Below are 25201 nucleotides of genomic sequence, written 5' to 3' on the forward strand. Positions count from 1 at the left end.
TTAGTTTCAGCTTCTGCAGGAGGAAGACAGCTCTGAAAATTTATGAGCCATAATTCGCTCTTCATTACTTGGTCACCCCGTAAGCAAGGAGCACCCAGGCCCAAGGGTCACCTGCAGGCTAGAAATCTTTGTAAGTTTATAGGGAGGTTCTTTGGCTGCTGGAGGAGCCAGGAGGTGCTGAGAGGTCTCTCATCTACAGCGCGGCTGCTGAATGGTTTTGTTAATAATAAGGATATATATGCGTACAGAGCTCTTTAGTTATAAAAGTTTCCACCAACATGGGACTGTCAGTTAATTCTTACAATGGCTTGTCAGTCAGGCAGGGGAGGCTGGGCTAATTCTCCCTTCAGATGAGAAACTGCCCCCAAAGGCCGACCCACCTGCCAGGGCCCTATGGCTGAGAAGTGGCAGAGGGTGCTGGAAATCAGTTCCAATTTCTCTTTCTTTCTTTTTAATCACATCAGTTTCCAATGAAAGATTTAGAAGCAAAGAACATCGAGGCCTGTTATTGTTCTCAGAAAATTTGAGAGCATTGTAATAATTAGGAGCTTTTCTTTCACTGAGTTTGTTTATAACTCTGTCTAATGAAAAAAGAACTATGGTATTGGAAATAAAATTATGCTGTTTGAACGACTATTCAGATACCCCTTCCCTGTTTTTTTCCCTCTTCAGAAAAGCAGTCACAGGACTGGAAGCTATTCGAGGACAGTATCAGGCCTGTCCCTTTCTTCTCTGGCACAAGTGCTTCCTCTTAGTAAAATGAGGACTCAGGACGCTTTTTGAAGAGTTTCGTGATCTGACTCATAGTCTTCAAAGGGCTCCTTTGGCTGTTTTGTTGGGCACAGACGTTGGCATCGGGTGGCAGCTGGAGATTGCAACTGACAGGTTCTCACAGCAATCTAAGAGAGAGACGATGATGGTGGCTTGACAGCTTGGACCAAAGTGGTGGCAGAGGAAGTTGTTACAACTATTAAGACTTGGATATAGAGCAGGGCACAGTAGCTCACACTTGTAATCCTACCACTTTGGGAGGCCAAGTTGGGAGGATCACTTGAGAAACCAGCATGGACAACATAGTGAGATGTCCTTTCTAAAAAAAAAAAAAAATTAGCCTGGCGTGGTGGCTTGTGCCTGTAGTCCCAGCTACTGAGGAGGCTGAGGTGGGAGGATCGCTTGAGCCTGGGAGCTCAAGAATTTAGAGTGAGCTATGATCATGCCCCTGCACTCCAGCCTGGGCGACAGGGCAAGACCCAGCCTCTAAAACAAACAAACTAAAAAGACGTGGTTATATTTTGAAAGCAGAGAGCAGAGCCAACAGGATTTCCTGGCAGTTTAGACGTGGGTTGGAGAGAAAGAGAGGAGTGAAGGATGGATACGAGCATTTGGCCTGAGCAACTGCAAGGACGAGGCACCATCAATGACAATGGGGCAAAATGAGGTGAGACAGGTTTGAAGGGGAGAGAGAGTCAGTTTCGGGAATGTTGAGCTTGAGGTGCCCATCACACATTGTATTCGTGGATTTTTTTTCTGTCTAACAAATTGTCAAAAATGTAGTGGCTTAAAACGATATCTATTTATTAACTCACAGCTTTTTCAGCCAGAAGTCAGGCAGTGCTTGGCCGGATTCTCTGCTCAGGGTTTCACAAGGCAGAAATCAAGGTGTTGGTCAGGCTGAGCTCTTGTCTGGAGGCTCCAGGTACGATCCACTTCCAGGCTCATTCGTGCGGCTGGCAGAACGCAGTGTCCTGTGGTTGCAGGACTGCGGTCCCAGCTTCCCTGCTGGCTGCCGGGTGGGGCTGCTCTCACTTGGAGGTTCCTGCTCCATGGCTCCCTCCACCGTCAGCAATGGGGATCTCCCTCCTGTTGAATTTCTCTCATGCTCCTACTCTCTGACTTCCTTTTCTGAGATCAGGCCAGGCCCACTGGAATATCCCATTTCTCAAATCTAACATAACATAACCACTGCAGGAGTGAGCTCCATCATATTTACAGTCTCGGGGATTTCTCAGGGTATGTACACCAGGGGCCAGAAATCCTGTGGGACCCTCTTAGCATTTGCCTACCACAACATCCAGGAGAAGTTGTTGAACAGACAGCTGGATATTCACAGTTAGAGTTCAGGGGAGAGAGAAAGTTTGAGAAAACTGGGGTATAGATAGTATATGAAGCTGTGAGACTGAGCTCATCCAGAGAGTGAGTGTAAATGGAAAAGGGGGGTTCAGGGACTGAACTCTGGGGAGTGTCAGGGTTAAGAGGTCAAGAAGAAGAGGAGGAACCAGGAAAGGGGACTGAGAAAGGGTGACTAATGAGATGTGAAGACATCCAAGAATGTGGTATTCTGGAAGCCAAGTTACAAAAATAAAAAACAATACCAAATTTCAATATTGGTTTGAGCAGTTGCGTCAAATGCTGCTGATAGATCAAGTAATGTGAGACTAAAGAATTGATCTTTAGATTTAGCAACATGGAGGTCTCTGATGACCTTGGCGAGAATGGTTTTTCACAGAGAGGAGAGAGCTAGTTGTCAGAAGTAAGATAAGGGAGAATGCAGAACTCATGACACTAGATGACTTCTTGAGAAGGTTTGCCAGGGAGGATTCAGGGAGGTGATGATAGCTGGTGGAATGGGAAGTAGGTCAAATATGGGATGAAAAGTGGAGTGCAAGATGGGCTCAGTAACAACATATTTGTATGTTGAATACAAGGATTACAGAGGAAAAAATTGATGATGTAGCAAAGAGAGGTGAGAATTGCCATTGTGGCTTATTCAAGGTGAGAGAGCAAAGACCAGCGTACAAATGGATGGATCAGCTCTAGGTGGAAGCACGGAGTGTCTGTCTACAGTAACTAGTGGGAAGGCAGAGTATTTGGGTACAGATTGGGCCATTCCCTACAAAGGGCTACAATCTCAGCTGCTTAATCACAAGCATCCTCATCATTTCATCCAATTGGTTGCAGTAGACATCCGTTGTAATTGACTGACCAGGTTTCATGAAGCTGTAGTGGATAATACCAGCGCTGGACCACCAAACACATACCACTAGCTTTTTTTTGATGAATATTCGGTTTTGGACTGTGTTTCAGCACTTCATCTTTATCCAACCATTGTGCTGAACACTTGCAATTGTCAAAAAGAATCCATTTTCCTCACATGTAACAATATGGTGTAGAAATGGTTCACCTTTATGTTGTGACAGCAAAGAAAGGCAAGCTTCGAGACGACTTCTCTTTTGATGCTTAATTCATGCCCTTAATTCAAGCCGTAACCCCAGTACCTCCGAATGTGGCTGTATTTGGAGGCCTTTAAGGAGGTAATTAGGGCAAAATGAGGTCATAAGACCTCCTTGGACCTAATCCAATATGACTGTTGTCCTTATAAAAAAAAGGAGAATGCAGACACCATGGATGTGGGTAGAGAAAAGACCATGTGAGGACACAATGAAAAGGTGCCAGTTTGCAAGCCAAGGAGAAAGGCCTCAGAAGAAACAGCCTGCTGAGACTTTGACCTTGGACTTGTAGCCTGCAGAATCTGTTAAGCCCTCAGTCTACGGTACTTTGCCGTGGCAGCCCTAGCAAACCAATGCAGGTGGATCGATAGGAAGTGAGAGCTGGTGGAAGCTCTTTTGGATCACGACCATTGTCTCAGTCAGATGTCATCTTTCAAATGCAATCATGGTGATGTTGTCTTTCAAATAAATATTATTTTAAGTCTTTATTTTCCTTTTATTTTCATGGGTTTATTTTGTTGTTCATGAATTTTGCCATGGACACTTAGTTCATGAGTTTTCTGCAGCTATTGGTCAGTGCAAGACAAGAAAAAGAAATTAGAAGCATAACCAGGAAATAAAACTGTCATTAGTTTTGATACTTATTTATATAAAAACCTAAAAGGATATTTAAATAAAATACTATTAAAGATAACAGAAAATATACAATAATACAATCAGACTGTTGAAAAATAAAGCTAGGGAATTATGAATGAGGGATTCAGCAGAGAGTTGGGAGGTGGGGGAGGGGGTTGAAGCTAGATGGGGTTTGTTGTCAGAATCTACCTTACAGTTTAAGTGATGACTTCATGAATGCTTATTCCATTATTAAAAATTACTAATGAAATAATCAACCAACCAAATAAAGGTGGGCCAAGCCTGGACCAATGATAAGTATGTATTATGAATGAAAAAGTATGATTATCTAATTCTGTTAGTCACACATAAATAATAAAATGTCATCACAGCTACCATATGTTTAGCATTTTACAGTTTAAGAAGTGTGTCCACACTCATCCCTGATCTCAATGAACACTTGAAATATCTCATTTGAGCCTCACTATGCCTCTGTGAGGTAGAACTGTAGCCTCATATTCCAGTAAGAACAGGGATATAGGAATATGTTTTTTTCAAAATCTTTATCTTATTTTTATTATTATTTTTTGAAACAGTCTCACTTTGTTGCCCCAGCTAGAGCACAGTGGTATCATCATAGCTCACTGCAACCTCAAACTCCTGACCTCAAGTCATCCTCCCGCCTTGGCCTCCCAAAGTGCTAGGATTACAGGAGTGAGCCACTCACCGGCCAGGGATCTAGAAATATTAACTAAATGCTACATTGTTCATGGGTAGTAGTGTTAGAACTTAAATCCAGTGACAGGGAGAGCTCCCTGGCAGCCAAGTCAGAGAGAGGTGGGCCAGCCATGGAGGGCTGTAAAGGATTTGATTCTATATGTGATGGGAAGTCATGGGGGGGTTTGAGTAGGGGACTGATGTGGTCTGATGTGTGATGGATAAGACAAATTAAAAAGCATCTGGAACCACACTAAAAATGCTTCAAATACATTATTGAAAGCTCGACTACACAGACATCCATAGACATTTATATTAAACTATGAAGTTTTAAAAAAGGAATTTACTAGAAATTCAAAAATCCCAGCTGTGTGTATAGTCTATGGAGGGTACAAATATAGATGGTTAATTGTGGGAAATGGCAAATAGCAAATTTAAATGGAAAATTGCAGCCTCAAAAGTTATAAAGATGAGAAACGTAGCATTTGTAAACTGCACACTCCAAGAAATGCAGTTGTATTCATTTGAGAAACAAAAGCTGTGTCTATCTCCAATTTTTACTTCCTTATTTTTATATCTCAAATATAAAGATATGATTTAAATACTCTATGTAAGGATATAAATTACTGCTATTTGAATTGTAGATCCCAAACATTATTTGGTAAATATTTACCATGGATATTTGCCATCTGACATCAGGGTGTCGTGATTGGAGGGTAAGCAGATCTGAAGAGCTATGAGTTAGAAATATATGCTCTTAAGGCATTAAATAATCAAAGCTTCCTTTTTCCATCCACAGATGAGACCTTAGTGCTGTAAGTAAGGGATCTGGGTTATAATATTAATTTTGATGCTAGTGTAATAGGTGACTTGGAACAAGACATAATAACAAAGGAAACAGCTAATGATTGTTGACAGCTTACCCTGTGCCAGGCACTATGTGAGCTCTGTGCTTTATGCTGGTGTTTTAAGAGGCTCATTGATGGGTTTCCTTACCAGAGTCCTTTTTATGATTATTATTGTTATTGACAAATTATAATCATATATATTTACGGGGTACAAAGTGATGTTAGGATGTATGTACACAGTGTGGAATGATTGAATCAAACTAATTAACATATCCATCATCTTAAACACTAATCATTTATTTCTCCTGTCTGACTATAATTGTATCCTTTGACCAACATCTCCCTAATCCCTCTGTTCCTTAGCCTCTTGTGACCACCATTTTACTCTTTGCTTCTATGCATTCAATTGTTTTAGATTCTACACATAAGTGTGAACACGCGGGATTTGCCTTTCTGTGTCTGGCTTATTTCACCTAAGGCGATGTCCGCAGGTTTCCCGTGTTGCTGCGAATGGCAAGATTTCCCTCTTTCTTAAGGCAGCAGAGTATCCCCTATTGTGCACATGTACCACACTTTCTTTATCCACTCACCCCCTGATAGACACTGAGGCTGATTCTGTATCTTGTCCTTGCCAGAGTCCGGAACCAGATGAGAGGGAAAAACAAAATCGGCCCCATGGAGAACCAGAATATCACTTGTACGACTAGTAAAGCTCGATATCAGACGATGTGGCAACCGCAGGCTCCCAAATGCTGAAGCCTGGGGCCACAGGTTCCTGCACGCGGCCTCAGGCCACGCCGGGCCACGGTGGATTTTCCAAATGAAGGATGATCTAAGAGGAGCAGAAAAAGGCAGAGGCAGAACATTCTGTGGGCAGCTGCTCCCAGGAGAGAAGCCGAGATGAGGCTGGGCTACACGACCTTGACTTCTCCTTCAAAGTCACCAGCCAGGGGTATTTAGGGCATTCTCTCCTCATGGAAAGCACAAGAATGGGGAAGAACTCTTCTCCATGGTAAGGGATGTGTCTGCTCATTTAATTCTCACTGTAACGCTGTAAAGTAGGTTGTACGCAATTTTACAGATACAGAAACAGGCACAGAGAAGCGTCACAGACAACTCGCCAAGGCCCCCGGCGAGGATGCGGGGGGCAGCGTCCGCACCCAGGCAGCCTGGCCCCCCAGCCCGCGTTCTCACCCGCCACGCCCTCCTCTGCTCCAGTCCTTTTGAGCTGAGCTTTCTTATCTGAGAAAATGAGGGAATTAGACCGGGTAAAAAAATCTCTAAAAATTCCTTTCAACTTTAAAATGCTTTAATATGCTGTTAGGTTTATTGTAGAAATATCTGGGTGTGTGAAGTATTTTAAACTCCTCAGGCAAGGGATAATATGGAACAATATTATATACAACTTAAAATGTTATTTTGATGAGAAGTCATAGTAGGTAATTGTAACCCAATTCTGTTTTCAATGTGGAAAACTTAACAGTTTAAAAAGGAACAGACAGATGGAATTTTGCTAATGCGTCCAAGAAGGAAATATGATTTCACATGCATATTATATGCAAGTTTATGAATGCAGTCATGGTGTCTGGAACCAAGGTAGGAAACTATGATGAAAATCAGTGAAGTAAAATATCAAAATAAAGCATTGCATGACAACTCCTAATGGGGAGCAATGCTGGCACTTTTAATAAAACCACTTGGGAATATTAACGTGTTACATAAGTGGCTGAAGGGTTCTGGATTTCCCTGGCGATATTCATATATCACCAAATGAATGTTCACTGGCAATAACTCAAGAAGCGACATGTTTAGCATACCACTGGTGAGATGCCGGAGTTGTGGTCACCAACGGTAAATTGTGACATTTTTCTTTGCATCATAAATAAATAGACCCTCGTTTATAATTTCCTAAGAACTTGTTTGGAGCAAAGATTTAGGATCATAATCTCAATTAAGGACGGAATGTGTGATTTAGGTACCAAACTCATCTTTAAATTTGTGAGAGGGTGGGGACCTTACCAACATGTTTCCAATGAAACTGCTTTTGGTGCCTTTCTGGTAGCAGAGAATTTACTCCACACTTCAATACACTCTGGGCCATTAGGAGTAGTATTTTTGATGGGAGATTTTTTAAAAAATCATCTTGAATTAATAAGCTTCTAAAATGGCTTCAAATCAATATAAATTCTAATTATGCAATTAATAGTTCAAATAACTACAATTTTTATGTCAAATTAATTTGGTGGTTGGCAAATGTCAAATACCTTTATTCAGCACAATACATTTAAATTCTAGCTGATGAGCTTCTCTCTCATCCTCTGCCAAAAATATTCCAAAGAATGGTATTACCTTTACTAATTAAAAATATATCTTTGATGAATGTGACTTTTTTTGTTTTTAATATTTCCTTTATTCAGGGGTTAAGTATACATTCTTGGCTTATATCTGCAATCCTCTTTAGTAGCACTATTTTCCAGAATTCTCTGCTGGCACGTCAGGGGTTCATTCTAAAATTTTTTTGCTTTTTGGTTAAAAAATAGATCTTATTTGGCTGCTGGAACTTCACATATATTTGTTCTTCCCAAAATCTGTGTGTGTGTTTTAATCTATCAGTGAAAATTATTTCTTTAAAAATTATGGTATGAATGGGATACTATGATTCTTGATTTCCACAAAGTGTCTAAGCATAAGAACAATTTCTGAATGGTAAACTTTAATTTAGATATACTACAATTTGCTTCTAATGGTAAGTCTATTTTATTGACTGACATCTCAGGACAGAGGAGATGAAGCAGTGAGGAGAACAGCTGGCGTATTGGAAGGCAACTGACACATGCCGGGTGTCTGCAGCAAAGTGGTTTAATTGAGTAAATAGAAAGAGCATCAGGATTCTATCCATACGCAATATCACAAAGGCTAATAAACTCTCTAAAAACATAGCATAAAGTAAATGAAAGCTACGATATCTGATTCCTAATAAATTATGCTGCTGATTAATAAAAATGAATGAACAGCAAGGGTAAATATGAATGCACAGATAAGCTGATGTGTATCTAAAAAACTAACGACATCCAGGGTGTAACGTCTGCAGAGAAGACAGGAAAGCAGTTGGCTGAATAGTGAGACTCCATTTGCCGCTTATTTTGAGAGCAGTGACTGGGACCTCTTGTGAAATATTCTCCTGTGATCTCTTCACCTATAAATAACTTCTTTGGGTCTGATGGCTTCTAATCAGAGAATAATGATTGTTGACTAGGCCTCAGTTATCAACAGCAACAACAGCAGCATTTATGGGGCATTTAACCCTCATAACAACCCAGTGAAGTCAGGATTATGATTACCTTCATTTTACCGACAAGCAAACCAACACTCAAGACAGTTTAGGCCACTTGCAAAAGATCATCAAGCAATGCAAATATAGCAGGTATTTATTTCACTCCTGCTATGCTCTAGGCGCTGTGCTGGTCTTGAGTATGAAATAGAATGGAAGACAGTCTGTGCTCTCAATTCCCATGTAGTCTTCTGACAGAAATTCCCAGGCAACTACAATATAGAGGCTAAGAGCTAATATACGAAGCCCTGCGTAGGTTGGCTGTGAGATACAGAAGACATTGATAGGGTTTGAGGGATGGCTTTAGCAGGCAGTGGTAGAGCAGGCTGAAAGAGTTCTCTTTCTTGTGTGTACCTTGCTGGCGAAAATAGACTGTGCTCGTCTTTATTCTTTTAGCTCTGCAAAGCTTTAGTTCCTTGCAAGTGTATTATAGCTTGCTACTATGCCACGTGGGAAACTACTCCTCTTTTGCACATATAATGCCAGAATATTTATTTTCAGGGCTGTATTTAGGAGGGTACTTATCTACTGTGCCAAAGAAAATATACACTTGAGAAAAACACTGAATAATTTTCTAGATACATGGACTCTAGAGCTGGTTGTTTATGAGATCAAGTTACTATTTATAAACTCTCAATTTTAATAAAAGATGTTTTAGCTGCTGAAAAATGTTTTTCTTGTCATTTTGAATGTTTTAACTTTTAGAAGTTGAGCATTACATGTACTTTCCAGCCACGTGGAAAGATTATATAGATTCATAGCATCAGTAGAGCCATCTGTAGGTCTGACTGGATTTAGGAGTGAAATGTGTAACATAATTGATCAGTTGCTGAAGCTCTGAGCAGCAGGAATAGAGCACAAGCACACTGTCTACCCAGCTTCTCTTCTCTAGGAACTGCCTCTTCCTTCTAAATTCACACGGCTGTCATTGGAGCCACTGTGTTTATAAATTTGACAGTTGATTGGTTCAGACTCATTGATTACACTTCATAGTCAGTCTATTCTGTTTCAGTCCCAGCTGGGTGGACTGTAATTCAATTCTGGCCTTAACTACTTAGAGTCAGCATCAGACTGCACAGTTTAAGGGCGTGGTCATCCACATGGCTGCTCTTGCTTCAGACAACAGTTGCAAGTGGGGTTCCCAGGCCACCCACACTTCTGATGGACCAGCTACATATTTGGAAGTTTTTATAACCCCATTAAGTTCAATAATGTTCTAGAACAACTCACAGAACTCAAGAAGGTGCTTTACTTACAATTGTAGTCTTACTATCAAGGACACTACCCGGGAGCAGCCAAATGAAGAGTGGCACAGGGCCAGGTCTGGGAGGGCTCTAGAAATGACTTCCGTGGAGTCAGGGTGTGTTATCCTCCCAGCACATCAATGTGTCCATCTACCAAGAAGTTTGTCTGAGCCTCGGTGCCCAGAGTTTTTATTGGGGTCTGATTACCTAGGCATGATCGACTAAGTCATTGGCCATGTGACTGTGCTCCATGTGTGTACTCATCCCCTCCCTAGATGTTCAGTGGCTGAAAATTCTAAGTCCCTAGTCATGTGCTTGGTTTTTCTGGTGACCAACCTCCATCCTGAAGCTCTCCAGGGATGCATAAAGGGTCTGCTGTCTTGGAGGCAGAGACTGGATTCTCACCACCAGTGCCTTGATCGTGAACTCTCCAGCCTCCTCAATTGTGAAAAATAAATCCCTGTTCTGTATAAATCACCTGGCATTTAGTTATAGCAGTACAAATGAACTAAGATAGGGCTTCACAGTTGTGGCTTGGGAACCTGAAATTTGGAAAAATATCGTCAGTGTGTAGAACATGCTTGCTCCTCTTTGTGGTCTTTCTGCCTGCAGTGCTCTTCCCTGAGATAGCTGCACATTCATTTCTGAAGGATAGCAAAGAATAAATAAATAAAAATAAAAAAATAGAAGTTTCATAAGTTCTACGAAAAGAGACACTGTCTATTTCGTATAGTATTTTATTTCAGCACCTGGAAGAGTACTGGTCACTTTATAGGCATGAACAAAAATTTCTTGAATAGAAAGAGAAATGAAGAAATGCTTCTGCTGCTCCATACCTTGGGAATATCCTTTCTGCATTTGGGGGAACTTTCTGCTGAGGAATCTTGCTTCCCCAAAAAGGCAAGTCAGATACTTGATTTGCAATCCTTACAGCTGGGGCACTAGTCAGATGCACCCACACAATGCTCTGATTCAGAAGATGGCAACCTTGGGGAGCATGTACCAAGAGGAATCCATTTGTGTGTGTGTGCGTGTGTGTGTGTGCGTGCGTGTGTGTGAAAAAGGAAATAGTGGTGGGTGTTCTTGTAGCCCCTGACCAGTGCCATTGGTGTGAGCTACAGTGTCTGTGCTAGTGGTATAGGCAGTGAATTTTCTATGCAATAGCTCTATTTAGGTTTGAGAGTTGTATGTGTCTGCAGAGCCTCCAGATTTTACTCTCTTCCCCTCTAAGACAGTTTATGAGCTATGTAGGTTACCTTTAAAAATAAATTCCTTTTTTATTTAAACTACACTTAAGTGAGTTCTGTTGTCTGCAACTGAGAATCCTAACTGGTTCGTAGCTGGTTTGAATCTGGACAACGTATCCTGAAATCTATGGTTTTTCAAAGAGATTTAGCAGTTTATAAGTTAGAACACTCTTTTGAGGGATATTAATGTTCATCTAGTCAAGAAATTTTCAATCTTTTTTGCATATAATTCTTTCTTCGAATGAAATGCTACAAGAAGGTGGGCACCCAATATGTGAAATTGAACCTGCTCTGGTTGAAGAGTGGTGAGTGTCAGGACTTTCAATCTCTCTTCCCTCACAGTGTCTCAGGCTCATCCTTGGAGCCTTAGAGCATTACAGAACATGAGAATTCACTGATAATTTAATCATCTCATTTTCCAGAAGAGGCAATGGGTACATAGGAAAGTACAAAACAAACATGATTAGTGAGAGAACAGTAGCTAGAACCTGGTGTCTCTACGTGACTCCAAGGTTTTTGCACTATGCTTCATTGCAACTTCGAAATAAAAAAGAGAAACCATGATCTCACTGCACTGTATGGCTTTTTTGGGCTATCGTTTGAGTGACAAAAGTAAGAGTCTATTCGAATTTAGGGTCTAAAACTGAAAAGTCTTAACAAATTCAATTCAACGTTTATTTCCATAATATATTTGAGAGTACTTAAAAAGATACTTTGTGTGGCTTTTAATTTAAAAGTGGATGTAATCTAATATACCTTTTCCTGAAGATAAAACCTTGTTTAAAGATTTCTCACTAGTATATGGTAATCTCAGTGCTATACATTATACTTAAAAAATGCAAATGCATTGAAAAAACAAGTCAAATTTCACAATGAGATTATGCTATATACCTAATAGAATGGCTAAAATCCAGAAAATGGGCAACACCAAATGCTGACGAAGATGTGGAGCAACAGGAACTCTCATTCACTGCTGGTGAGGATGCACCATGGCACAGCTGCTTTGGAGGACGGGTTGGCCGTTTCTTACAGAAGTCGAAACATACCCTGCCCATACAATCCAGCAAATGTGCTCCTTGGTCTTTATCCAAATGAATTAAAAATGTACATCCATACAGAAACCTGCATGAGGATGTTTATAGCAGCTTTATTCATAATTGCCAAAAGTTGGAAGTAGTGAAGATGTTCTTTAGAAGGTGAATGGATAAGTGAACTGTCGTAACCTAGACAACAGAATATTATACGGTGCTAAAAAGAAAAGAACATCAAGCTATGAAAAGATGTGGAGGAACCTTGAGTGCATATCACTAAGTGAAAGAAGCCAGTCTGAAAAGGCTATGTACGGCGTGCTTCCAACTCTATGACATTCTGAAAGAGGCAAACCTATGGAGACAGTGAAAAGGTCACTGGTTGCCAGGGTTGGGGGAGGGAGGGATGAATGCACAGAGACAGAGGATCTTTAGAGCAGTGAAACTACTTTGTGTGACACTACAGTGGTGGATCCATGTCATTATACATTTGTCCAAACTCAAAGAATGTGCAACACCAAGAGTGAATCCTGTTGTAAACTGTAGACTTTGGGTGACTGTGATACGTCATTGTAGGTTCATCAATTGTAAGAAATATAACATTCTGCTGGGCGATGTTGATAGTGGGAGAGATTATGTATGTGTAGGGCAGGGGGTATTTGGGAGATCTCCGTATCTTCCTCTCAATTTTTCTGAGCACCTGAAAGTGCTCTGAAAAAATAAAGTCTTAAAAAAAAATAATAAAACACACACAAAACCCAAGTCAAAATAATATTAGCACATGTTAAGTCCATCTAGATATATTTATTTTTTTGAAAGTCTAATAAGATCAAATCAGTGAAACAGACATAGTTTTCTTATCTTGTCTCTGTGTGTGTGTGCACGTGTGTTTTCTATTGCAATGCAGACATAGTTAAACAAACTCTTCATTTAGTGACATGAGTTCCTCCCTTCATATGGCAAATTCAATTACATAATAAGTAAAGGACCCATTTAATATGACCTAAGGTTTTTGGAAAAGAACAAAGCATGGCATAGTCCAAGTTGTCTCAATCACGATTTGAGAGAATTTATAATTTCTTGCTACTGTGATTACCTGTCTCAGGGTAAACTCCTATGGAGAAACCAAAAGTCACCACAGCTCATTGTTGGCAGCATAATTCTCTTTTTATTTCTCTTTTGCAAATGAAAATAATTTGTGTCTGGTGATTTGGAAGCCTCTTTTTCCTGACTCAGCACCCAAACAGCTATAATTTTCTATTAAATTGCTGTCCACGCTCCTACCACAAAGCGGCTGCTCCCTACGAATGTGATTTTTTTCCTGACAATTCTCTTTATGAGCATTTAATTTTTTCTTTAGCAATGTCTTCCTTGAGATTCTTTACTTTTGAACTATTTTTTGGCTGTTGAGAAGTGAGTGGGAGAATTTATTCTCAAATGAATGTGTACTTTTCTTAGTTCCAAAAAAGAAATCGGGAGCTCCCCAGGGATTTGGGATCATTTCATGAATTTCTCATTGTTGATGTTAAGAAAATTAACTTTCTTATTGTTAGTGTAAGTGACCAGATAGTTTCAGTATATGGCATTGGACCTGCTCTGGTGCTCACAGTCCAACACTCCTCCATGGCACCTCTACTGCCCCCAGCTGCCTCTCCCGAGGCACTAGCGCCGCCACCAGGGCACCACCGCAGCGGCAGGCACTGGACGCATGGAATCCTTGGTGCGCCAAGGCTTTGATGTGCACCCAGCTCACGGCTGTGCCCAGGATCCTCTCTCTCCTCTGAAGACCAGGGTTTTTATTAGACCTGATGGGGAATAACTGACAGCACCCAGTCTTTCCTAGGAGGTTCTCAGTGCACCCCCTGAAAAGACTAATAGTTCTCAGATTAATAATTTCAACACCTAAGAACAAAAGAGCATTACATTCAAACAGGAGTTCTGTGATATATATATTAAATCAATGATTTTTAAGTGCTACTCTGGGCCTTAATTGATCTTCTTGGTTTATGCAATTACGAAATGGATATTACTCTACAGTTTTTTATGTTTATAAATGTTAAGGATAAATAAGCATTCATTTACCCCATCTTTCAATATATCTTCATTCATTCCATAATCTGTGCTAGGTATCATTACCCAAGTTGTTACCACACAATGGAATTCAAACCTCCATCCTTGCTCAAATATATTTAATGTTGATCTATATAAGGGATTGGCATCCTGCCATGAATGTTAAATGTGGTTTAAAAAATGTAACCTAGCTCTAGTCTTGGCTCAGAAATTTTTCAAGGTTAAACAAGTCGTTTGACCTCTTTGCATTCCTCTGTACAATGCTTTCAGAAACGGTCGCCTTAGACAAGAGGGGCACCTCACCTGGGCCCACCCTTTAGAGACTCCTGTATATCATAAACACCATTTAGTTTCAGAGAAATGTTTCTCCACATTTCTTGCCCTGTGTTCATGAAACAAAAGGCTCCAGTGTCTGAAAGCCATGAAGGCTTGTAGATTGTGCCATTGCCAATGTCAGAGACAGATACTGCTTTGGAGGTATGGGACAAAAATACTTAGGTAAGAGACAAAATAAATTAACCTACCAAATTCTTTCTCTTGGATGGCGTGAATAAAATAGTGTCTTTAATAATGAAGTATTGTTTCCCATTAGCGCTTGAGTCTATATTCCTGATTTTCCTCATTGCTATGAACTGAATTGTGTCCCCTCAAATTCATATATTGAGCCCCAAATGTGACTGTATTTGGAGATAGGGTGTATAAGGAGGCCATTAAGGTTAAATGAGGTCATAAGTGTGGGACCTGGATCCATTAGGATTAGTGTTGTTATGAAAAGAGACACCAGAGCTTGCACGGTCCGTCTGTCTGTCTCTCTCCCCGCACACTCAGAAGAAAGGCCACAGAGAGAAGGCAGCAGTCTGCAAGGCAGGAAGAGAACCCTCACCAGAAACCAAGCCCTGCTGCACCTTGGCCCTCCAGCCTCCAGAACTGTGAGAAATAAATTTCTGTTGTTGAAGCCGCCCAGTCTGTGGTATTTGTTATGGCAGCCAGAGAAGACTCATACATTTGTATTTCAATTCCTGGATCTGGAAACAGTCACAAATTAGTGAGGTATGCACAAGAATTGTGCACAGTGCCTGAATAACATTTTGCAATGTTACATAATTCATATTACTTTAAAATTTATATATGTGTAGGTCTAGACAAAACCTGTGAAGCATGACATTGATTCTTTATGTTGGCAGCTAGATGGAAATTTAACACTTTTATTGTGAATGGTTTTATTTTTATAAAACTATTTAATAAGATGTAATTATATTTTCAAAGATTAAGTTAAAATTTCAGTGTATATATTTTGATTTAAATTCTGATATTGACTCTAATTTTTATTTTGTCATTCATTTTTACTGTATGTTTTTGAATATTTTAGGGGAAAATAACAAACATGAAAAACAATTTTAAATTATTTACATTTAGAATTTTCTTACGCTTGGGAAACACTTTTATTTTTTAATCCTTTAGATCTGGGATCAATAAACTGTTACCTATGGGACAAATCTGGTCTGCCATTTGTTTTTTTGTTTTGTTTTGTTTTGTTTTGGTTTGAGATAGAGTCTCGCTCTGTCACCCTGGGTACAGAGCAGTGACCTCATCATAGTTCACTGTAACCTCAGACTCCTGGGCTCAAGCAATCGTCCTGTCTCAGTCTCCTGAGTAGCTGGGACTACAGGCCTACTCACCAAGCCTGGCTAATTTTTCTATTTTTGGTAGAGACAGGGTCTCGCTCTTGCTCAGGCTGGTCTTGAACTCCTGATCTCAAGTGATCCTCCCGTCTCGGCCTCCCAGAGTACTAGGATTATAGGCGTGAGCCACCACACCTGGCCTATCATTTGTTTTTATAGAGAAAGTTTTATCAGGATACATCCATGCCCATATTTTGATGTCTTGTCTGTGTCTGTTTTCATACCCCAACATCAGAGTTGAGTAATTACTACAGATACCGTATGGTCCACAAAGCTGAAAACAATTCCTGGCCCTTTACAGATAGAGTTTGCTGATCCCCACTTTAGATCATCAGGAATGTGTTCAGTTTGAAATCATGACAAAAATATCAGATACAAAATGGAACTTAGAATAAAAGCTAAAATGCAGAAACAAACATTTCAAACTAAAGCTTCAAATTTAAATACCCTGAAGCTGGGAAAGTGAGCTGATGTTTGTAGGCACGACCCACATAAAATTTGCAAGGAGGACATTAGCGGTTCTTTATTTAAAAAGAGTTTTAATGAAAATGAGCAAGGAGATTATTCTTATCAGATGCACAGCTAGAACTGGTAAAACTTCACAATGTCAAGTTCATTAAATGAAGCTGTAACCACTGGTCAAAACAAGGAGAATGAAAGAGAAAGTTACTCAGAGCAAATTTGTAATTCAGAGAAAGCATATGTGACTTTGGCCTGCTCATTAGAAGTTGAAGAAAACTATATTCATAAAATCTAAAAATTGGACAAGAAAGTCAAAACCTCTGGACCTTTACTTTGTTTATGGGATTATGACTCTGGAAAGTGGCTGTCATATCCTTACATGAGTGTTTCTAGCAAAGCACAGTCTGATTTAAATTAGTGATTACAATTTTCCATTAGATAAACATAGCAGAACATTTACATTTCATTTTAAACCCAAATTCTTTCAAATTGGGAAAGAAGCTATTATAGTCTAAGTTCAAAGACAAAGTATCTTGTTACTACTGTTTTACATTTCTCAACCAGTGTTCAGGATTGGTTTTGGCAGACAAAGATATTTGTGACTAAAAACACATTCTCAATTAAAAGAACATGAAATGTCATGTGCACACAAAATTGGTAAATATTAGAACTGAAAAATAAAAGGCAGTAAATGATAAACAATTGATTTTTTTGGCAAAAAAATAAATATAGAACAAATTATAACACATTGCTATAATGTTCTTAAAAGAATATTTAAAGGTGATATTATGTGTCCAATATTTAGCAAAACACAATGAGGCTTATTGTAGCACTAATATTTATTAGAAAAATTAAAACTTTTAGATTTAGTACAATGATTTTCAAATTTTTTAATAGAATGGCAGAACATATAATATGAATTAAAAATAATAAAAAATATGACTTCTCTCTGGGATACAGAATTCAAATTAGGTCATTAACTTATTGAATAAGAAAGTGGGGGAAGAAAACACATAAAAAAGTAAATATCATTCAATTTAACTGGATTTCAAAATCATACTGAGATGCTCTTCAAATAAAAATCAAATTGTACTTTTTAGTAGAACATGAAGTATAAATTTAATTTTTAATGTGTACTACCCATGTTGCTTGCTATTCATAACTTTAGCAAAAGATAATTATTGCCTCTACCCCCAAATGTGTTTGGCTACTTCATTTTCAAAAGGATTAAAATGAATTTTTAAAAAATTTTTCTAAATTATAAGAAACTGCATGTGAAATATGCAAAATATGTGATTTTTTAAAAATAGAAATTACAGGAAAGTAAAATATTTCCCTGACCATGCAGAAAAAGATTTATGTATAAATATTTACAAAACTAATTTCAATAGACTATTTTTTGGCTATAAGAAAGCAAGTTTTAGTCTCAATTGAAGAGAGATTGGAACAAATTGAGCTATTATTTTCAGTAGTGTTTAATACTACTATTTTCAGTTCTTTTTATAATATTCTAGTATTACAATTTTTAAAAGAAGAAATAACTTAAGAGATGCTGTACAGCTATAGATACTGCCTTAAGACACTGAAAATCTGCAAAAGCAAAAGATATTTATATCTTGCAATTAAACTATTTTGTAATATTTTTGTCATAACACTTTATCACCAGTATTCCTATTATAATGTTTGAACATGGTCTGTTAATTTCACATTTTATTTCTGAATCTAAATATTGCTTAAGAATATTATTGACAATTTTACATTTTTATTGACAGTTGCTACTGCCACAGCAGAGCAATGTTTCTCCAAATTAAAATGAATAAAAAACTATTTAAGAACTTCAAGAGCTCAAGAAAGTCTTTGAAGCTCCGGTGTTGTCTGCCAGGGGAACACAACCATATGAAAACCTGGATTACAGCAGTGTAGATAGTGAATTTACAGAAATTTTCTGAGATAAACATATAATTTTAAAATCAATTATGTTATTTGTTTTTTATTACCCAAACATTGTTGGCTCATCAACAGAACACCCAGATGTGCACAATAAAAGTTAAATTTGGTTGGTTTTCTTTGATATTTCGTCAATTTTTCGTCATATCCAAACCACCGCCTTACACGTATTTTTTCAGTTTTGTTTTAGGAAGATATATTTGTTCAGGCAGGAGAATAGAGCATATTAAATATTTTATTTAACAACTTGTTAGTTTGTGTAAAACTTAAATGTTTAGACACGTGCGCTTCCATTTGCTGTCTTGCTCCCAGCTTTGCGCTAGGGGCCGGCCTGGCCTTCTGCACCGGTTATGAGGAACATTGGACGAGATAAAATGTGAAAGACATTGACAATAGATAAGGTGACTTCTCTGTAGCCTTCTCTCTACCATTGCCACGTTTTCAAATAGGTCTTTGGTTGCTGGTTTTACAAAGTGGGACCATTGCATTAAAAATTTTAAAAGAAATAAATACTTTTCTTTTTAAAGTTTTCTTTTAAAAACTTGGCTGAGACAGTAGCAAAATGTGAAATTGTCAATATTTTAAAGCAATATTTAGATTGAGAAATGAAATATGAAATTAACAGACCATGTTCAAACATTATAATGGGGATACTGGTGATAAATTATTATCACAAAAATATTACAAAATAGCTTAATTGCAACACTCCAATTGTTTAGTGTTTTCTTTCTAATTGGATGCCTTCAGCTTTCTTGACTGCAAAAGATGCTTTGGTTTGAATGAACTCACCTAAGTAGGTTTCCCCTGTGGAAAATCCCAAGAAATGTGGTTTTGATTTTTTTCCTACATGCTTCCATGGAGGAGAAATATCTCACTGTCTAGGAGAATCAGCAGCGTACCCTAACTCAGACCTATTAAATTGAACGATTTATTGTAATGAAGGCTATGCTATGGTATAAGCAGTTATTACATATCTCATATGCCAAAGTTGTTAAAAATAACAAAGGCCTATTATCTTGAATGTGGGAAACCAAATTATTTTTTAAAGCATGATTAATTGTGTGAGCTTGGACCTTTTAAGTATGTGTGGTAAGCGATATTCCATGGGAACTTTCTCGGCATATGTGCAACTATGTAAACAAAAAGTTAAAATACAGCTTATACTCTCCCTGGCATTCATTAGCATAGCAAAGAAAGCAGGAAGAAACCACATTTTACATAAAAAGACTTTAGAAATCTGTGTCTGCTTACATTAGCCCTATTCAATCTGCGGGTGCCAACGATATGCATAGAAAAGATTTTTATTTATAGGCCTATCTCCAAAATGTGGTCTTCGTTAATTCATATTTTTCTCAGCCCCACATTATTTCTTGAACCCATCCAGGTGGTTTTTAAATGCGGAGGGTAATTTAAAACTGAGTGAAATTCACGTGCACCCTGTTTTTCAGTGCTTTAGAATAACTGAATGGAAACGTCCTTACCACTCATTTGATATTTTGTCAATTTGTTTACTTGTAATTAACCTGAAGAATACCACAAATGTGAGCTTGGCCGGGCCTTTTGAGTTAAAAATCCACATTGGGAAAGAAATAAACCTTGAACATCCTGCCAAAGGTATTTAGAAATATATTTCTCACAAGATTAAAGCTGAAAGTCTAAAGTAACTGCAGTTTATTCCAACAATACAGTTCAGTGAAACTTTGTTATATCGAACATTTCCTTATATATGACATTCATTAAAGTAGAAAAGGCCTCATCTAAAGGCTTGTAAAGTGACTTTTCCTCCATATAATATTTTCCTGTATGTAATGTTCAAAAATTGTAGTACCCTGGAAAACATTACAAAGGAGTTTCCTCACAGATCTGTGCTTGTTGTTAAATTTATTTTGGGTTGTCCTTCTGGTTGGTTTTTCATAGCCTTTTACAGATTCAGTCTATACATATTGGGCAAAAACCCCATCGTTTGCCTTTTAATTCTATCCGTAGGAAGCAGCAGTGAAGGGTCTTGAGCACGTATTTTGTTCTCATCAGCTTTAGTCGAGCCCTTCCACGTTTTCCCGGTGACATGTGTCACCTGTGCTGTTCTCTGCAACTAGTGGAATGAGAAACTCCAGTTTGTAAGTTAAAGTGACCTCCCAACCTGGGCAGCAGTTAGCTCTATGTTGTATTTAATACTGCACTATATAGGCAAAGCCTCCATTTACAAAAAGGTAGCTGATTTGTATTGCTGTGGTGTAACTTACCGATGTCCATTATTCTGCAGCCTAGCAAATGACAATTAGAGGATGGAAACATGTTTTTGCATCACCACAGGGCTGTCAAGTTCCCAGTAACAATCTCAAGGATATTGTATATAGCCAGAGATAATCTATGAATGTATTATTTTGTGGTTTGTTTTAAGCAAATGTTAATTGAATGGTGCCTTCTTATTCATTCACTTACTCATTTGTTCAAAGATTTTTTTGGAGTGCCTACTATGTGCATGTGAGAGGCTGGACGATAGGTATGAGAGGTGACAAGATTCCATGGGGACAGACAGCAAGGGGATCTCGCCTACTTCATGGAGCCAGGGAAGGCCTTAGGTGGATGGGTGAGGTGGGTGACATTTAATCTGAAACCCAAAGGATGATAGGGACAAGCTAAGAAAAAGGGTGGGTGGACAGTTGAGAAGATTCTCAAACAGAGGGAACAGCACTTGCAAAGGCTCAGAGGCCAGAGAGAATGTGGCGTGTTCAATGAACCAAAAGTTCGAGGCCAAATTTAAGGAGGAGAAGGGAGAACATGATGCCACATTGCATCTCTCTTCCCAGCATGTTTCTGGCTGAGTAATTATTTTTGATGTTAGTTAAGGTAAACCATAATAAAAAGGTACATTTGCTAAGCAAATTATGTAATGAATTTCAAATGTAACTGTACCACTGTACATTCAGGGTGGCCTGGAATCCAGATCTACTCTGGGAAAGGAGAGATTTTTTTAATGGTCTTTGATTGATAATCTGGGTGCCAAGAGGATTTTGCCCCGGCTGAAAGGTTGTACGATTGAGGGTAAGCTGGGGTTTTGGGGCATGGACATGCATTTGGAAACTGAAAGGGTTCCTGTAGGGTAACAGCTCTGAGTCTGCAGCAGTGTGCTTGTGTTTCCCTGCAGGCAGGGAGCACACGCAGTGCCAGGGCTTCTGGGCTGGCCTCAGCTCCTTGCCCCAGCCCCCTTGTCCTGGGGAGAGAGCCTCACTGAGTTCCACAGCCAAGAGGAAGAGGTTGCGACTCAGAGATTCTGGGCTTCCTTGGTTCCCCAGGCTGGGAATCAGTGAGAGATAATGGAATCCAGGTGTGTGCCCTACATGCAGGTTTTATGATTTTCCTTTTCTTTTCAAAGCAGAGGAGAGAGGTCATTGCCATTCTGGGAGAGAAGCCCCAAGGTGGCAGCCGTGATGGAGTGCTGGTGGCATCCATGGTGGGGCTGTCACGCAGGGCAGTGGTATTGGAGACCGTGGCAGAAAGAGCTGGCAAGGCTCCCTTGGGGTGGCTGCTGTGGACTGTGGCTCAGCAAAAGGAGGCCAATGTGGCTGCAGGCTCAGGGTTTTCCTTTCAGGGAGCGCATCGGGAAGCTCAGCAGGCAGGATGGCAGCAGCAGACATGTGAGCTGATTAATAACCACAGCAACAAACACAGATGACGTCTGCTGAGGGCTGCTACAGGCTGAGCATCGACAGGTGTTAACTCAATCCCTGCACCAAGTCTAGGAGGCAGGTACCATTATCATCACCCTATCACAGATTTGGAAACTGAGGCACAGAGTTGTTAAGAAAGTCATCCAAATAAGCAACAGAGCTGTGATTGGAACACATAAGCACCCAGCAGGGTTTATGCAGAAAGTCACGTTGGGCAACATCTTCCTCCATGGGGTTGCCTAAAGAGATGAAGGTGACAGAAACAACTAAAGATCCCATTTGATTTGACTGTCTAGCCACTGGGAATACATTCATCCCATGAGATTACAAGTGTTATAGTTTAGTCTGGCGTGGTGGTGGCACCTGTAGTCCCAGCTGCTTGGGAGGCTGAGGCAGGAGGATCACTCAAGCTCAGCAGTTTGAGACCAGCTTGGGCAATATAGTGAGACGCTGTCTCAAAAAAAAAAAAAAAAAAAAAAAAGGAAGGAAGGAAGGAAGAAAGAATTTTACAGTTTAAAGGAAGAAAAGGAATGGGGGTCTTCCTTTGCGAAAGCCCACGGTGTCCCTTTTGTCTTGTCCTTTGTGCTGCATCGTCTCAGATTGGCTTCCAAGCGGTCTGGGACTCAGGGTTAACCTCACCGGCAGGAGTCCCACGCATGCTCTGACGTGACGTTTCTATCACCTCCAAAGTCTCTCCCACGCCTGACAGTGCCTCAAGTCCCAGTATTCGATAATTCTTCCTTTGAATGTTTGAATTTTTATTTTACAGAATTCTCTTTTAAAATATAAACATCCCTTTTGAAGGATACATTAAACCTTTTTGAAGGAATGGCAAGTACATGTCTGTATACCCTCAAAAATTTTCCAGAGTATGGAAGAGTAATGGGAGCAGGAAAGGGAAGAGAAGTTGGGAGAAGGGTTTCCCTGAGAAGGTGTCAGCAAAAACTTGCTCCTTGAAATCCCTGAATTTATACGGGGCAGTCTGACGACATGTTTTCATAAAATTGTGATCAGCAATGTACAGAAGTTTTACTGGATGGGTTCTTTTATTGCAATGATTTTTTTTTATGATGTTGACTGTTTAGTTGTTTCAAGCAAAGCAAATTATTTAGAAACATTGTTAACCAGTGCTAATATATTTGTACTTTTAAAAACTTTTGTGTCCCAGATAATGGTGAAAAGAGAGTTTCCTTTAAAATTTGTCTGAATAGTACTATTAGATCACCTGAAGTAAACACTATAACTAATATCACAAAATAAATTATCTGTCTTTGAAACAATCAAATGTCCCTTTAGGCCGTGGTGGTGGTTGTGATTTTGTGCCTATAGTGAAGGCTGTTGATGACTGCTATTGACGCTGCATTTTCCACAACATTCAGTGGACCACTGAATTTATTAGTTTCCTCTCCTGTTTCATCTATTACTCTGATCATCAAATTATGATTAAAAACAAATTATAATGAACATCTTACAACACAGGCAAGTATAAGTAAATCAGACCCAAATGTGTTAGGAGCTTATATTCTAGGATAATTGATTAAAATGTGCAAATAAAAGAATTATAATAGAATCATGGCTTTGTTAAAAAATAATATATAGTAAGAATGCAAGGCCCAGAGTATTTGTGGGCTAATGTAAAAAGATCTTTTTGTATTGATTGGCCTTTTAGGTTTTATAAGATGGAGTCATAGCTGTGACCTCGAGTTTCCTCTTCTATAAAAAAGGTAGGTTGATGATACCTTTTGTAGACCCCTCTGGGCTGTTGTGAGACTCCAAAGAGCCTGTATATGTGAAAGTCCTTCTACACTGTCATGTGAGATATCATCATTACAAATTTTGTTCAGAAACACTAGGTGGGCAGGAGACAAAGCTTTGGGCTCTAGCATCTGTGCTCGTATGTCAGGAGCTGGCGTGGCCACGTGGATGGATGTGGGCTGTCTGGGAAGTCCACGAAGCCCTTGAAATTTCGTTACAATATAAATTTGCACTTTTCTTTCTAATCCTTATTCGGATTTTCAATCCACCCCCACTTGGAAGTGTTAAGAACTACGATCTGGGAGGAGGTATTTTCTGTACACTTGTTCACATGATCAAATAGCAAAAGAAACACTTTCACAGTTTTGCTTTATGGAAATTTCATCCATTCTTAGAATTTATGAAGCACAGATGAAGATGAAGGGAGATGCTGCTGGAATCGGGACCCAGGTCCTTTGCCAGAGTCTCACCGTCAGGGCTGCGTCTCGTCAGCCTATTGATGTACCTTGCATTTGACTCAAAACTTCAGATAAGGTACTGATTCCATGGCATGGCAGGAATGTCACAGAAATAATATTTGCATGACATTCTGGGATGTGCTGTGTGAAATGTCGGTGTGTCTGTATGGATCTCAGTGAGAAATCCATTTTATTTTCTTTGCATAATTATGAGAAAAATAAAAAGCAAAGAATTAAAGGACAGATATTAAATACTGAATTTGTAAAGTCCTTCCAAATAAAAATATTTTCAGAAGTTTTAATAAGACAGTGGAGCTTGCTTTAATTTATCAGGTTTAATACTTGAAGTGACCGCATGAAAATTTTGATTAAGACTTGTAGATGAAAAGAATCTTCAATTATTAAGTATTTCTCATTGATGAGAAACTTAACTGAAAATAATTTGTGAAATAATTTATTGTCCAATCAAAAATATACAAAAGTTGAAGGAATATTTTAAATGATCTCATAATCTTTCTTCATTTTCATTGAAAATTTCTGATGCAAATATGCATGAATTCTAAATCAAATGGAATCTTTCCATATCGAGTATTTCCAACTAATTAAGCTCCAGCTTTGGGAATGTGAATGTTTTGTTGGTGCAGTCCTCACGCACCAAATAAATCGTCAGCTACCGACGGGTGCAGGAATTCAACCTACGTGAAGGCTCAGAGTCAGGGTCACCACCTGCTATTGAGCTTGCCAGGAGACCTGCCCTGCTGTCCCTTCCTGACTTTCCCAACCCCACCCCTGACTGGCTCGTGGGCTTTGCACCCTGAGCTCTGTTCCCTTCTACGTGGGCACAGGGGATGCAAACTTCTTTGTCAGCACCACAGCCCTTGTTCAGAGGGCTGCTGGCT

Source organism: Eulemur rufifrons, chromosome 18, assembly GCF_041146395.1.
Source record: "Eulemur rufifrons isolate Redbay chromosome 18, OSU_ERuf_1, whole genome shotgun sequence".
NCBI classification, from domain to species: Eukaryota; Metazoa; Chordata; class Mammalia; order Primates; family Lemuridae; genus Eulemur; species Eulemur rufifrons.